The 14,108-nt window shown below is 38.2% G+C and overlaps 1 protein-coding gene across 7 annotated transcripts in view; it reads right to left on the minus strand.

The window, feature by feature from the left end:
* The window catches only part of LOC100118566 (coiled-coil domain-containing protein AGAP005037), a 1,551,999-nt gene that overhangs the window by 127,576 nt on the left and 1,410,315 nt on the right, over positions 1-14,108 (minus strand). The gene's annotated exons all lie outside the window — the stretch shown is intronic.

The raw sequence follows: 14,108 nt of genomic DNA on the forward strand, positions 1-14,108 counted from the left end.
CGGAGGAGGGTGTTGGAACATTAGCGTATTAGAAACAATGTCAAAAGGTAGATCAACAAGAGAAGTCTGCTCATAAAACTTGTGATGTTCTCGATCAATTCTCGCTCTGTATTCATCTTGCGTGCGCAACTGATGATTCGTTCCCTTGTAGACCATAACACCTGAACGAACGGATTCGCCTTGGACCCAACACTCGGATCAAGGAGCTCGAAAATTGTGGCTTCGATGACACAAGGCAAAAGCTCGAGCAAGTGCGTCTGCGATGAAACATCTCAGTTGGCAGCATCGTTTTTGTCCCCAAGTTGAATACCATTTTGTAGTACGGAGCACATATCCGTTAGGAAGTATGGAAAAATTCCGCCACAGACGTTGGTTTTTTGATACTTCGAAAAATACCGACAATTTCTGGAGAGCTCGCTAGAATATTAGCGATGCGAATCTGTATGGGCCACATTAAAATATTACCAGTTTTGTCGGGCGAGGCTTCATCCGCGCTAAAATCTGATTGAAGAACGTCGGGAATCATAAAAGCAGGAGTCGATCAAAGAATTTTTTTTATCCCAACTTCTATACCTAAGTAAAGGTACTCGCCACCGGCAAGCCTGCTAATCGGAGATAACGAATGTACCGACGTTTTTAAAACTGTTCGAGGATCTATGTGAATTTTCGAGAAGCAACTGTGAGTTTTTAGGGCTAATAAAACTACCTTTATTTGACGATGCGTCATATTTTGTTTAGTAAAGACCGCGGCAAGCCTATCTTCGAAATCGTGCAAACTCTCGTTTCTTTCAAAAGACGCAGTTGTGGAACAAGACATTGAATCAAAATCACGTCGACCTGGATCATCACCATTATCATCGTTAGCTGCACAACACATATCCTGAGCATTCGCAATTGAAGGATCATCATTAGAATGCGATGAATCATAATCGGGAGGGAGCCCTACATCGTCGGAAGCCGAAAAAATAGCACACTCAACAATCGAGTTAACAGGGGACGGAACACTATTCTCAGGGACCATGCTCATTTCCAAACATTCACGACGAGCTCTTTCGAACAAGCGATTTTTTCGTATCCTGTACTCGGGACAAAAAGATTCTTCTGGTTGCCTTGTACGGAAGTGTCTTACAGCAAACATTTTTAACAATGTAGAAAGCAACATACCTCTGTAAAAAAAAATCGAAATTAACAATGCAATAAAAAAGTAAATACTATGTTATTTCAAAAATTAAAATTCTTATAATTCAGGAGTATACGAACAAAATTACATTAGGAGGTACAAAACAAAAAGAAACAATCTATTGGATGTTAAAAATTAAATTATTTGTTTATTTCAAACAAAAAGTTGCTCCTGCATTTTTATTTTTAAGCTGACAGATTTTGAAAAAAATGACTACAGAATGAAAAATTAATCAATAAAGTTATACCATGTTTCCTCAAAATCTATTGACTCTAGGAGAAAAATGCAAGAGCAACTTTTTGTTTAAAATGACAGATTCAACCTATTTGTGTGTTTAAAATTTGATTATTTGTTTAATTGTAAAAGTTGAAAATGGCTGCCAAAAGCCGACAAAGGACATTTTTCAGAAAATGCTGTTTAGAATAATTAACACAGTGATAACAGGTTCCTTGTATCATTTTAAATAAAGAGTTTCTCTTGCAATTTTCTCTAAAGTAGAAAGAATTAGAGAAAAATGACTTATTTCAACATATAATTAATGAAAATCTCTTACAAACTTGTATCAGCAATTCTGCTGATTTCCTGAATTTGTTCTCCCGGGGTACCAATATACTGATAAATATCCAGCGATCAATGTTGTTATTCGTACCTGTAAATACAAATATTTTAATGTCTATACTTAAATTAACTGTGTTAAAAAAAATACTTGTGATTCAGCTAAAAAAAGGAAAATGATTAATTAATATTTCTAAATTTTATGCTTTCGCAATTGGCAAGATTGTCATAACCAATTGAATGTAAACAACAAGCTTAATCACTTAAATAATCTTAAATTATAATTAATCCTTCATTATTTTACCTTCAGTTAGTCGAAGGTCACGACGAAGAGGATCCAAGTCTCCGTAAATAGACTACAAGTCTGCGATGTCTTCCAGTAGAAGTGTTCCTCAAAATAGTGAAAGACAAATTTAAGAGATTTATAAAGATGTTTAACAAAATCATGATATTATTAAACAGTATAAAGGTGGTTGTTGGATGTTTTTCCACAGCCCTTCCACTGCACAGCCCCAGGTGGTCGTACGCAACGGTGGAGAAGTACAAGTTGGCTCAAAAGAGATATATTGATATTTGCAACTGGCAAGGAGATAAAAATGAACTTATTCATAACATCACGTATCGTCGGCTTTTTTTCGTGATATATTAATCAATCATATATAAAAATTCCAACGAAAGATGTCTTGAAGACGTCACAATGACGGCACGAGCGGCAAGCATGCGTGAACCTAAAATGCACCGCACGCGATGTTATCGGAGTTATCGCCCCGATAACATCGCGTGCCGGGCATTTTAGGTTCATTTTCTTGCCATTCAGGAAGTCATAATGTTGACATTTTGGCGGTACAGCGTGCCAGCACGCGTGCTTACATCGCGACAGCACGAAACTTTGTCAGAATGACGGCCATGTGTGCCGGCTGTATAACACCAGCACGAACCAAGGCAGAATGTCGGCAATTTGCGGTCACGACTTGCGAGCATGCATGCCGGCATTATTTCGACATATCGACGAGCGAAATGCTAACACTTTGCCTACAATGCGTGCTAAAAAATTTCGCGATTTTCGGCGCTGTCAGATTGTTAGCAGAATGCCTGCTCGGCATGCTGCGCGCCGTGACAGCATTTTACAGTCACAAAAATCCAGCATAATGAGGGCGTATTTTTTTGTAAATTTTTATCCAGCATACGTATTTGCCCTGTAATAGCACACAGTTGGCACAACATGCGGACAAAATTTAAATAATCGTGGCGGCAATCTGTCGGCTGTTGGACGGCCTGAGTTGAGAGCTGTGCATAATTTTGTTGTTATTCGTTTATATATAACGAAATAAATAACAAAATTACGTAAATTGATGGTAATTATATTGTAAGGATATCCTAAGCATCCCTCTAGACGAACCCAAAAGGCACGACGACCAAAGGGAAAAGCTACAGGGACGACGACACTAACCAAACAGGCCGAGGCTGACAGCAACTCATACGTCAGCACCAAACGGCTGACTACCGAAACACCAATGGTCAGACCGCCCTGTCGGTAATCCGCCTTAAGGACCGCGCGGGGCCGGTATATAAGCGCGCGGGCAATTCAAACAAATCAGTTACAAATCAACTGCTCTAGCGAACAGAACTTCACACATAATTATTAATAAATGTTACAACTCGTAAACGGTGAGCGTGATTGTACTTCGCATTAACAACGTGATACCTTGTTAAAATAATAAGTCAATAAATATACAGTTCATTAATTATTCAACAAAGTGTTGTCCAATAATCGACCTTGCTCCAATATTCCTGAATAAGTAATATCTGTCGCAGCAGTCATTATCGACAACATACTTCAACGAATTAATTAATAAACAAGTTTTCCTGCTTTTACGCAACATGCAGGTGGCGACCGTAATTAAGGGTACAAAGAACTCAGTAGACAATCACGAACACCGCACTTTACACGGAAAGTGCTTGAGTCGCATAGATTGCCTGCTTACAATATGTACAAGTATTATATGTAGCATAATGTTGACAATTGTTAGTGTTATTAGAAAATAAAGTTTAATAATTAATTTAATAACGTATTTATAAGAGTGATATAACCCGCTTCTGTTAATTGATAATAAACATTTAAGATATATTTTGAATTATCAATAGATGTATAGAAATATGTTTTTATGACGCTTAATGAACAATTAGAATAGTTGTAAATTCATCGTGAAATTAATTAATGATTTTTATTGTTAAATTAACAATTCCCTTACCTTGTTACGTCGGAATGTGCGTAACCCATCAATATACTTACGGTGTCGAGTCCCTATCTTCGGCTATTATTTATTATTTTTATTTATTCAAAAGAAATCCCTTTTGGCTACCGCAGACGCGGTCACTGCCTTCCGAGAAAGGGAGCCGGATAACGAAATCACTTTAAAGCCGTTAGAATTTTAATAGCAACTTCGATTTTATTCTCTCGATTAGAAAAGAAAGAAAGACGTACCTTTTACAATATGTGTGGGTGTGTGTGTGTGTGTGTGTGTGTGTGTGTGTGTGTGTGGATGTATCGATGTCTCAGCAGAAAGCTGCAGCTGTGGGTCCTTAGCGCTCTGGAGCCTGGCGTCGGTGGTTCAGTGCGGTCAGGTTGGTGTGCGTCTCGGTCCTTCTAGCTTGTCCCTCTTTGAAGCAGGTGTTGACAGATGGGTGCTCCGATGTGTCGGCTCTCTTTCCGTGATGAGAGAGGACGGTGAAAGTGGCGTTTGTCTTATTCTTGACACAATTACTTAGTTTTTGTATAAGCTATTCTTTCTCGAACTCTTTAACGTATCCGCACTTTTTAATTGATTTAGTGCGCACTAGTTTTATTGTGGCGATACAGTACGCCCGCGCTGTTCTGGCTCGTGACTAACTGATTCGATACTGATTTGAATAGTATAACCGATATCGACTGGATCTGGCGACTAGCAGCGATTCCTTTAGTATGACGAGTTCAAGGAAACTGACCATGTGCACCCTTTTGCTCCCGGCCTTTATATACTGGAAATTCTGTAGCCTCGATTTTCCATATTAGGAGTGCCTAATATTCTCACGACTTTTCTCTTGACTTTGCGTGACCTCGTAAAATTTTTATTACCTTGAGTTTTTAGGAAAAGCGTCTTGTGACAGCTCTCCTGCTGCCTTCGTCGCCTGCGTACTGTAATGTGTAGCTTTTCCCGATTCGTTTTCGGGAGAGCGTGCTCGACCGATGCTTGCTCGTCGCATAGCTATTTTGATTTTCGTCGCTTTTCGTGAGGAATATCGCGACTCGTTCAGTGACATCTTTTTATTTCGTCGCCGTCATTTTTTTTTCTTGGCGTTAGCCATTCTTTCGGATGATCTTCGCCTAGAGCGCGGTTTGTCGCTACGCGTCTAATCCTATTTTTGTAGGAATACGTTGTGGTGGGAAATACTGCTTGACAACTGCTGCGATGACGATGCTCGCGAGTGTCTCACGTATGTGTGTTTCTTGTTTCGTGCGTAGAAAAATTGTGTGACCTACTTAAATTGGTATCGTAGGCGCGTAATGGAATCCCCGATTCCATTACACCTCCCCGCCCGAAAAAGAACGGACGAGTGAAACTCGACGTTCGTAAAATTTAGTATGTGTGTGTGTGTTATAAGTAATGATGGGTATTTTCATTCTCCGCACATCATTATTTATTTACATAATTTGTTGCAAGGTACTTTTCTTTGATACATAAATTTTGATGAAAGTTTTTCTTTTCATAGTTTCCGATGTGTACAGAAATGATTTTTCGTTGCGCAAATGTTAATTTACAGTAATGAATATTTTTCGTATCTTACCTATGTGATTACTGGTAGACAATGAATATTCTTCGCATTTTACATATAAGATTTCATATAGAAGGAAGGAAAAAATTTTTTTACCATAATGGATACTTTTCGTATTTTACATATAGGTGAAACAAAAAGAAATTTTTACAATAATGGATATTTTTCGTATTTTACATATAGAAGGATGTTTACAATAATGAGTTATTTTGTATTTTTCGTATACTATTACTGATAAAGGTGATTTTTTATTTACAATATGTGGAAAAAAATGTTGTTAGTGTGATAGGGATATGTTGATAGGTGTATAATTTATTTAATTTTTGTTTGTATATGAATGATAGTTAACTGTAACATAAAGAATGTTAATTAGTATATGCAGATATTTATTAGAGTTAGTGTTATGCCCTAAGAGTACTTTTCTCTTTTTATTTTACAATTTATATTTTCAATTGATTTTATGCAATAAAATCCCACCCCACGAGAAAAAGAATGTTGAAAATGAAATTTCAACATTCTTCCTGGCGTGTGCAGGAGGTCCCATTATGCGCTTTCGTCGGTTTCCAATTTTTATTACTTTCTTTCCCAAGCTCCTTTTTCTTAAGGACATGTGTTTTTTCCCACTTTCTTTCCTAGTCTAAGGTGCTCGATTTCTCTGATTTTTCTGGCTCGTTCTCGAGATGCAGGCTGATCTGTCATCAGTCTGTCGAGTGCTTTAGTAGTGTGCAGTTAGTTTGTTCGTGTCTGTTACAGTTATTTATTCCGACTTTCAACAAAATGTGTGAGGTAAGAGAATTTTAATATTTTTATTATTTTTATATTGTGCTCTACTACGTTTTATTTCATTATTTTGATTGTTGTTATTGATTTTTCTTTGGGTGATTGATGTTATTAAACCGATTGAAGTAAGTGATTTACCTTGGGAGCCTCGTCAGAATTTGGGCTGGGGCTGGTGTGGTGTTTGTTTTCATTACGAGATGAGCCCTTCTCGGATCATGGTTAAGCGTTCTAATTATGGTGTCATCTCGGTTCGTAAATATTGTTGTTTTCTTTTCTTAGTTTGACTAGTGTTTATTTTGACGCGTTTTTATGTTATTTTTCTAGTATGGTTACCCTGTGCTTCAATGTGCTGTGAGTCTGGACCTAATTCGGGACTGTTTCATATTATGCCATGTCAAGGTGGACGAATTTCCTGGCTCTATTCACCGATGTGCTGTTTGCCGGTTAAGATTTGCCTCTATTTCCCTAGCCACTAATTTCGACACTACAAGAAAAGCAGCGAACTGCGTCTCTGCGTTGCGTATAGTAAAAGCCTTCGGCTGCCAATAATTTCGGAGACACTTCTTTTACAGACCACCCCTCGAAGCTTTCTCTCCGTAATATTTCAAATCGAAATGTTCTCCTCTCCATAGTGGCATATTCTTTTCGCCATGGATTATTGTCATCCTTCTTTTTACTTCGGAAATCGGGATGTTGCATGAGTTCGCATGCTGCTTTATTTATTTTTCGGTAGGTTATCTTTTGTTGGTTATCTGGGTTTAAACTTCGCAGTGTTTCACGAGTTGATTCTATAGCTTCGCGGAAACTTTCATTATTGTTGTACATAATTGACGTTATAAATTCTATGTTGTCGACTAGGGAACGGTGGTGTGCAGGAGTGATGCCTTGTCGGGACTCTTGCCTCATGTTCAGCCCGTAACACAATATTCGTTTAAGAGTATTGTCTTGAATTGTAGGTGTTGCCATTTTGCTTCGTCGGCTGGATAATCAACGGCGTTATTGTCTCGTCTCGTGTTATTAGAGGGAGATATCGCTTTCTTTATTTATACTTGAACTCTTCACTCTTGATTTGGTTAGGCGTTTGTTTAGTGGATATACGTATTCATGCTTATTTTTTTACTTAATACTTTTGAAATGAGTACAAACGACGTGTGTGCGCATATAAGTATGTGTGTACGCAGATATATTTATACATATACATATATTAATCTTAAAATAACGCATATTTTTAGACCTCCTCAGGCTCTATATATGAAACTCGAAGTCTATTTGCATTTACGGTTTTAATTTTCTTATTTTTCATTCGGATTTTAACGTTTCGCTGGTTGTTAAAAACATCGACAACAGTATACGGCCCTTCATATTGGTCAGCTAATTTATATTGTTTTCCCCCTTTAAGTAACCAAACTGTATCACCTATTCTAAATTCTTTTGGGTTTATTTTTTTGTCATAATAATATTTTGAGCGAATTTTCGATTCAATTAATTTTTCGCGAGCAATTCTTTGGAGTTCGTTCAAGCGTTTACTAAGGTTTACAACGTAATCATTATACGTGGGAATGAGATGTTCCGGCTCGAGTGGCTCGTTCGAAGGAACCTGTGCTAAATGTCCGAAAACCAACTCGTATGGCGTGAACTGATGACCCTCGTGAGGCATGGTATTGTAACAAAAAGTCGCTAATTCTAAGCATTCGTCCCAAGTTTCTTTATCTAAAACGGTTTTAATATATTCGGTTAATGAATGATGTGCTCTTGACATATACATAAAAGGATTGCCGGCAAATTTATCCGAACGAGTTGACATAATTAGACCTAAAAACCTGCAAGAGGCATACGAAGAAGCTGTACGATTAGAATCAAGAATGGAGGCGAGAATCATACCAGATTCAAGGCCACGAATAACTCGAAATTATTATAATGGACAAAATTCTTATAATAATGGATATGGAAATGAAGGTGGATATAATAATAGAGGACATGAGGCCAGAATAAATACGACGAACGAAATCATAGAGAACAAAACTATGTTGGTTATGTAAATGAGCAAGAAGACTACGTGGGGTACGTGAATCAACCCGAACAAAGAGAACGTTCAAATAACTATGGAAGAAATAATTATTATCAAAACAATTACAATCGTAACAGTTATCAAAGAGGCAATAGTAACTACAATAATTATGGCAGAGGAGGATATCAGCGGGGATATAACAACAGTAATCGGCAAGGAGGAAGCAACTGGCCCTCATGAAATAGAAACAATGGTCAAGGAAATCAAAGGAAAATCTTCAATCACGAGAATGGACGTCGCGAAGATTATCAGTCCAGTGGTCCAGATAGACGAGAGAACTATAATAATTATCCAAATAATTGGAGAGGCGGCAACGGAAGAAACTACCAACAAAATGAAAACGAAAGAGAGAATTTAAACTCTCAAGGGGCTCGTCATGGAGAAAGAATGACGAGCCAGGAACGAAACCAGAGTCAGAGACAACAGCAGGATCCAGATCAACACAAATACCAACAACAGATGCAGAACTACAATCAAGGAAAACAGAATCCAATTCAGCCAGAATAACTACGGACCACAGAGAGCACCAGTAATGACGATCCTGACAAAACAGTCCGAGTTTCAAGAATGTGTTCAGCCAACTGCACGGGACCTGAAGAGTTTAATTGGGAAAATGATGAACCAACAGCAGTGAAAATAAGAGTGCCAGAAGGGACCACCAAACCATGGATCACATTCATGATAGACAATGGAGCAACGGTGAATTTAGTTAAATTAGGCTTCATAGACGACAATATGCCAATAAATATGCAAGATGTACGATGGCTTGGAGGGATTACTGCAGAGACAGTACCAACTCTAGGATCTGTTTATCTACTCATCAAGAATAGTCCAGTGAAATTTCACATAGTTAGAGACGACTTTCCAACACCACACGATGGATTATTAGGAAGAAATTACTTAAAGAAGGAAGAAGCTGTCATCTCTTACCACAACAACGCTCTGATGGTGAGCGGAGACGTAATGCATCCAATGCCATTTTTGGGGCGAGAAAAGGAATACAGAGAGCAAAGAAAAAGAGCACACAACCCTTACAAATCGAGTGACATACTACAAGTTGAGGAGAGAAACAATGACAAGGAATCATGCAATATGAATGCGTCAGAAAAAGCAGATGTACCCATGAAAACAAGACATATTATAAGAGCCAGAACGAGACAAGTTGTCAGAATCATTTTAATTAGAATTGAATTAAAAGAAGGATATATCCCAAGAATAGATGTAGGAAACAAAGACGTATTTCTGGGAGAAGGAGTAGTGATCAATGACAATAATACCTGCAAAATGCTAGCAATAAACACAAGTGAGCACGATGTTACCATAGAAGTTGATGCCAAAGAACTCATGCCGTTCGAGACTGAACCAGAATTCTTAGAAGAGACAGATAGTGATTTTGATGGCAAAATAATAGTAGATAAAATCAAACGGTTAGAGAGAGTGAAAGAAGCTATTAGAAGAAGCCACCTAAATAGAGAAGAACTAAAGATTGTAGATCGTATTATAGAGGATTATTTAGACAGATTTCTATTGGCTGGAGACAAGCTACCATGCACAGGCATGATTCAGCATCACATACGTTTAGAGGACGATATACCAATAAAAACGAAATAATACAGGCACCCACCGAAACATAAACAAGTGGTTAGAGAAAGTGTAGAAAAGAAGTTACGAGACCGAATTATCAGAGAGTCAAAATCACCATGCAATTCACCAATATGGATAGTACCGAAGAAGCCTGATAGTCACGGAAATCCGAGATGGAGAATGGTATTTGCTTCCGAGAGCTCAACAAAAGGACAATCAGAGATGCTTACCCTCTACCCAACATCGCTGATATAATGGATCAATTGGGAGGAGCCACATACTTTTCCATTTTTGACCTTGCAAGTGGTTTCCAACAAATACCAATGGCCCCAGAAGATTGTTACAAGACGGCCTTCACCACAATAAACGGACATTATGAATATACCAGAATGCCAGAAGGATTGAAAAATGCAACGACTACATTCCAACGACTAATGGAGAAGGTACTCAGAGGTTTGCAGAACATAGGAATGCTAGTTTACTTAGACGATATAATAGTATATAGTAAAGATCTTCAGGAACATGAACAAAGAATTAGAAACTTGATGGAGAGACTCAGATATTCCTAGGACACATTATAAGCGCTAAGGGCATAGAGCCAAACCCAGAAAAGGTAGTAGCCATAGCAAAACTTGCCACACCTAAAAATGCGAAAAATGTGAGAGAAGTACTCGGCATGTTTGGGTACTACAGAAAATACATAAAAGACTTTGCAAAAATCGCGAAGCCACTCAATGACTTATTAAAGAAAAATGTGAAATTTGAATGGACGGAAGAGTGTGAAAACAGTTATCAGCAACTAAAAGAATGTTTGATGAAAGAACCAATCTTGCAATTTCCGAACTTCGACAAAGAATTTACACTAACTACGGATGCTTCTGATTACGCCATCGGTGCCGTACTCAGTCAAGAAAAAGACGGTTTTGATCACCCGGTACAGTATTTATCCAGAGCGCTCAACAAAGCCGAAAGAAATTACTCGACTGCAGAAAAGGAATGTCTCATTGTATTATCTGCTTTACACCAATTTAGACCATATTTATTATGCAGAAAGTTCACACTAGTGAGCGATCATGAACCACTGAACTGGATGCATAGCAGAAAAGATCCAGGACAGAGACTAATGAGATGGATGTTCAGATTCACTGGATACGAATATACCTTCAAATATAAACCAGGCAAATTAAATAAAAACGCTGATGCGCTATCACGAAACCCACCAGAAATGACTGAAGAAGAAATTATTAAGAATCTACCTAGTATTAAGGTGATGGTCATAGAAGAAAAACAAAAGAAACAAGAAAAATCATCAGCAAGCGCCACGACATCATCCAAAGCAACAATACAGCCACGAAGCAGAATAAAATCAGCAGGTGACATAACAAATAAACCCAGAGGAAGAGGGAGACCAATAGGCTCCAAAACTAATAAAGAAGCACCTAAACTAGACCATAGCGTAATAGCACAGAGAACCAGAGCAAGGCGCACGCAAACACAAAGTCCAGTGGGGCAGTATATCAAACAAGGCGCAATACCAAAAGTATCGAAGACGGCTGTATTAGGAATAAAAACAAAGATAGAAAAGCCAGCAGAGACCGAAGCATCAACATCCAAAGCTACTACTGTAAAACAGAGAAAAGTTCCCGAAAGTTCGACCGATGCAGATTCGGATACATCGATGACAGTTAACCCATCTAGAAGATCATGGCTATCATCCACAGCCAATGAAGACAGTGATTTGGATAAACCTCCAATACCTGACTCCAGGTATACCGGATTACGACAAGAAGAGTCAGAAACAACAGAAGGAGAAACACAAGACGAAGAGGTGTTTCCTCAGGCGAAAGCCAAGACAAGACCATAAGCAACATCACCATAGAAGTAAGTGCAGTAGAAACATCCCAGAACGAAGAAAACACCGACGAAGAATCCATAAAGAACCTATCGATCAAAACAACTGTCACGAGAGAAGAAGTAGAAGAAGCAAGTAGAAAGTTTGAAGAAAGCATGAAGAGATATGAGATAGAAGTACCAATACAACCGAATCAGGCACGGAAATAGAAATACAAATGAAGATACCCTCGCACTTCTCAGATGATGATCATGTACCAGATGAAGTGCGCGAAGCAACTTAAACATCAGATCCACGATTTTACACGGATGATGAGGCGGATGTGGACGATGTATGGAGAAAGAGTGTTCAAAAACTAATAAAACGAGCACAACAAAAACTACAAGAAACATCAAACAAAAATGATACAGGAAACGAATCGGACGTTGAAAGTGTAACTGACATAATAAGGCCACCACCAAGAAGAACGCTGTCAGTGACGCCAACAATAAAAAGTGACAGACCTACAGCCAACAGCACGCCGAGAGATAAAATCAGAAATCGAAGAAAATTAGGAGTGTTAAGTGAAATAGAAGCAGAAGAAGGATCAATAATAGATATAAGATTTTCAAAACCACCTGAAGCGACAATGCCTTTCCTCTTGCCCACACCACCAGACATGGAACCACTAAACAAAAACTATACTCCAGCAGGAAATGATCATGAATCGGAGGATGCCGCGACACACATAACCAAAGAATTCAAGAAAATTCCTCACAACATAATTACCATAAGAGAATGCCTCACGCACAAAAGAGACAACATTGTTCATTTCCTATCAGCAGACTGTGACAACACGGTGTCTGTGACTAGACTGTTAGTAGAAATTGGAGACATAGACCTAATAAAAATTAAAATTAAGAAGCTAAAAACGGGACAAGTCCTGTCACGCCATTTAAAAAGCACTACATATTCACAGTAATAATAAAAGACAAATACTTCAACGTAATTAAAATGGAAGATTTAAACAGGGCGCTTCAGAATTTAAACAAAACACTCGTCAATAAACAAATCAAAAGCTTCCGAGTGGCAAGAAAAGGAGACATATTAGACCAATTAGAGTCACCAGCCATCTTAGAGATGATTTACAAACATTTTCATCAAAGCGGAATAAGAGTGACAATCTGTTACGGAAAAGTAGAAGTACCAGCCGAAAAACACAGAAAAGAAATAATCAGCCATCTTCACGACAGTCTAACAGGAGGACACAAGGGAATCAATCAAACTTACCTGAAAATAAGAGAACGATATTATTGGCCAGGAATGAGGAATGATGTTCAAGACTACATTCGAAGATGTACAAGCTGCCAAGAGCAGAAGATAGAAAGATTCAAAACAAGAGAACCAATGATAATCACGGACACTCCAATAGAAGCATTTGACAAAGTTTCAATTGACACAGTTGGAAAACTCAAAATGACTCCAAGAGGCAACTGTCATCTCTTAACAATGCAATGTAATTTAACGAAACATTTAATAGCCATACCCATCAAGAATCTCAATGCCACCACAATAGCTGATGCACTAGCAAAGTATCTCGTTTGCCAGTTCGGAGCACCGAAAGCCATACTCTCAGACAGAGTCACCAGTTTCCTTTCCAACATAGTCGAATCTCTACTCAAACTATTTAAAATTAATCATCTCACCACTTCAGGATATAGACCGCAAACAAATGGGTCGTTAGAAAGGAGCCACGCCCCACTTATAGAATTCATTAGAATATACTCCGAGAGATACGACAATTGGGACCATTTAACTCAATTTGCGACTTTTACTTATAACACCAGCGTACATGCAGCAACTAACTTCACCCCATTCGAACTAGTTTACGGGCGAATAGCGCGTTTCCCTTTGAGAATACCGTCAGACGAAAAATTAAAAACATATAATGTTTATATGCGTGATCTAGTATTAAGATTAGAGGAAATGAAAATTTTAGCAGGCGAAACCCAAATAGCGAACAAGGTCAAAACAAAAGAAAGATACGATAAAAAGATTAAATATTTAGGGGAAGGTAGGCGGGTATGCGAGGCTAATTAATGAACCCCGTGTAAGTAAATTTGATGCTTATAGGAATAAAACACTGAAAATAATTGAATTTTTAGGTAGGAAAAATGTCATTTTGGAATACCCTAATGGCAAACGCATAAGAAAACATATAGACAAATTAAAACCGGTAGAGGATAAGCCCGATGATAATGATTCAGACTCTTTCGACTAATTAACAATAATGTTAC

Source organism: Nasonia vitripennis (genome assembly GCF_009193385.2).
Source record: "Nasonia vitripennis strain AsymCx chromosome 1 unlocalized genomic scaffold, Nvit_psr_1.1 chr1_random0005, whole genome shotgun sequence".
Taxonomy (NCBI): Eukaryota; Metazoa; Arthropoda; class Insecta; order Hymenoptera; family Pteromalidae; genus Nasonia; species Nasonia vitripennis.